Below are 3,352 nucleotides of genomic sequence, written 5' to 3'. Positions count from 1 at the left end.
GCACATGAAAAGCTGCTCAACATCACTAATTATTAGAGAAATGCAAATCAAAACTACAATGAGGTATCACCTCACACCTGTTAGAATGGGCATCATCAGAAAATCGACAAACAGCAAATGCTGGAGAGGGTGTGGAGAAACCGGAACCCTCTTGCACCGTTGGTGGGAATGTAAATTGATACAGTCACTATGGAGAACGGTATGGAGGTTCCTTAAAAAACTAAAAACAGAATTACCATATGACCCAGCAATCCCACTACTGGGCATATACCCAGAAAAAAACATAATTCAAAAAGACACATGCACCCCAATGTTCATTTCATTGCAGCACTATTTACAATAGCCAGGTCGTGGAAACAACCTACATGCCCAATGACAGATGAATGGATGAAGAAAATGTGGTACATATATACAATGGACTATCACTCACCCATAAAAAGGAATGAAACTGGGTCATTTGTAGACACGTGGATGAATCTAGAGACTGTCATACAGAGTGAAGTAACTCAGAAAGAGAAAAACAAATGTCGTATATTAACACATGTATGTGGAACCTAGAAAAATGGTATGGATGAACCGGTCTGCAGGGCAGAAACTGAGACACAGATGTAGAGAATAAACGTATGGGCACCAAGGGGGGAAAGTGGCGGGCAGTGGGGGGATGAACTGAGAGATTGGGATTGACATGTATACACTAATATGTATAAAATGGATAACTAATGAGAACGTGCTGTATAAAAAATAAAATAAAATCCAAAAATTCAAAAAAAAATAAAATAAAAGATTAATATGAAAACAAAAAGTCGTTTCTGCTACTTCATGTGATTCTTCCAGTTTTCACATATTTCATTGCCAAGTAGACTCAAAAAAACTCAGTATACTAAGTTTTCATTCTTTTCTCAGTTACCATTAGTTATTTTGTGACTTTATTTATCATTCAAATTTACTGTGAAGATACCTACTTTAATGGATTCACTGACAGTAACCTGAGACCATTCTCTAATGCTGATTAGGTTACATGGTTCACTAACTTTTAAATATGACATTTTTAAGGTACGGAACTTATATACCCATGGTTCTCACACTATGACATCTCATTTACTAAATTATTTTACCCTGTGTAAAAGTTCCAGCATTTCATTCTCTCTCAAAATAGCCATTCCTCTTTACCTTTTCATTTATCACTTCTTATAATGATCTTTATTGCTGTAAGGTCTTCTGTTTCCTGTAATTTTCTGCTTTTAAAAGAAAATACCAAATAAGAGTGTGACGTTACCTCTATTTCACTGAACTTAATGGAGGTTCCACTCCCAATTTAAACCCTTCTCCAAAGTGCACACAACAAAGATCATACTCACTCACAGTCTTGTAACTTTCTTTTTAGGATCTTCAGAGATCCAGCCTCTGTATATCATGAGAACCTTAAAAGATACAAAGTAGATTTCTGGAAGTCTTCTTTTGAGGGTAGCCCCTGAGTAGAATTCTACACACCTCTATTGAGGCTTTGGGTCCTCTGTGATGTTCTTCAGGTAAAATTCTCCCAATAAAGCCTCCCTTCTTTGCTCCCTATTCATAAAGAATTTACCACTCCCTCCTGTTTTCTATGTTATTCACATGTATGTTATTAATAGCCCTTCCTACCCTGAACCGTAATTATTTATTTACATGTCTGCCTCCCTACCTGACTATAAGCTCCTTGAGGATAGAGTACATGCATACCTCTTTGTTCTCCTTTGTTTCCCCAGAACTTAGCAGGACATCTGACTCACATGAGTTATTCAACCAAGATTTCAAAACCAATGTGATGGTAGTTGCAGAATCCATAATACATTAAATTTATGTAAATTATTAAGGAAAATGGCTATTTTAATATGTAATATAAAATTATAACCACAAGCAAGCATTCATGAAAAACACAAATACTAACAAAGACTAGCTACCTGAACAATAACAATAGTGGTTTGCTCTCTGTTTTGACATCTGCCAAAACTCACTAGGAAACAAGATATAGTCACCAAATAACTAATTTCTTAAAATTCTGTACCAACTAAATAGTAAAAATGATAGTAATATTAGCTAACAGCTACTGAGTTCTTGACATTGCAGTATGTACAATACTACTGAGTACATACTACAGTATGTATAATAATATTGAATTTTTCACATAACATTATGTTAGTATCAGTTCTTTAAACCTAATATCTCATTTAAGCCTCCCAAGAACTCTATGAAAGATACTATTATCCTGATTTTGGAGATGAGGAAACTGAAGACCACAGAAGTTAAACAAAATTATCCAAGATTACACAGTAAGCTAGAGAGCTAAGATTACTGACAGAATATCTAAGGTCAAAAGCACTCATAAGGGCTTCCCTGGTGGCGCAGTGGTTGAGAGTCTGCCTGCCGATGCAGGCAGGGGACACAGGTTCGTGCCCTGGTCCGGGAAGATCCCACATGCCGCGGAGCGGCTAGGCCCGTGAGCCATGGCCGCTGAGCCTGCACGTCTGGAGCCTGTGCTCCGCAACGGGAGAGGCCACAACAGTGAGAAAAGCACTCACAAGTTTTACCAGAGCTTTATCACACCATCATTCTTTATTCTTAAGGCAGATAAGATCAGTGCATTTGTGAGACAGGCTGTTGCTCAGATGAGGTACCAGATTTCAACCTTGTGGCTGCCTGCTCTAGCTTCCTGATACTGGCTCTTTCCTTCCACTCTGGTCATTTGTTTTTATTATACTTTTATTGAAGATGATATAATTAAATTTGGGCAGGGGAATAAAGGAGAGAAGTTATCCATAACCTTATTCAGCCTAACAAAACATTTTTTGGATATCATCTTCTAATATTAGAAGCACAACACATGGATATCTGTTCAAAATCTACTTCCACCTTTTATTAGCTGTGTGGCTTTTTGCCAAATTGCTTAACTTCCCCCACATCAATTTTCTCACTCAATCTCTCATGCAATAAACATTACTGAGCAACTATTATGTACCAGACACTGCTTTACTCTAGATGCCTGGGTTAATTCAGTGAATTAGAGACAAAGACCCTGATCTCAGGAGAAGCATATCTTCCAGTGGAGGACACACAATGACGTGAATTATACATGATAGTGGATGATAAGTGCTGGGGGAAAGGAGACAAGTTGCAGTTTACATAATGAGGTCAGCGTAGGCCTCACTGAGGAGGTTAGAGCTGAGATCAGAAGTCAGTGAGGGGCTTCCCTGGTGGCGCAATGGTTGAGAGTCCGCCTGCCGATGCAGGGGACACGGGTTCGTGCCCCGGTCTGGGAAGATCCCACATACCATGGAGCAGCTGGGCCCGTGAGCCATGGCTGCTGAGCCTGCGC

The 3,352-nt window shown here is 39.0% G+C and overlaps 1 protein-coding gene across 3 annotated transcripts in view; it reads right to left on the bottom strand.

Annotated features, from left to right (window-relative positions):
• Positions 1–3,352, bottom strand: part of RAF1 (Raf-1 proto-oncogene, serine/threonine kinase) — a 77,456-nt gene that overhangs the window by 41,874 nt on the left and 32,230 nt on the right. The window lies entirely within an intron of this gene.

The sequence above is a fragment of the Physeter macrocephalus genome, chromosome 18 (assembly GCF_002837175.3).
Source record: "Physeter macrocephalus isolate SW-GA chromosome 18, ASM283717v5, whole genome shotgun sequence".
NCBI classification, from domain to species: Eukaryota; Metazoa; Chordata; class Mammalia; order Artiodactyla; family Physeteridae; genus Physeter; species Physeter macrocephalus.
This window is presented reverse-complemented; position numbering and strand designations above follow the sequence as displayed.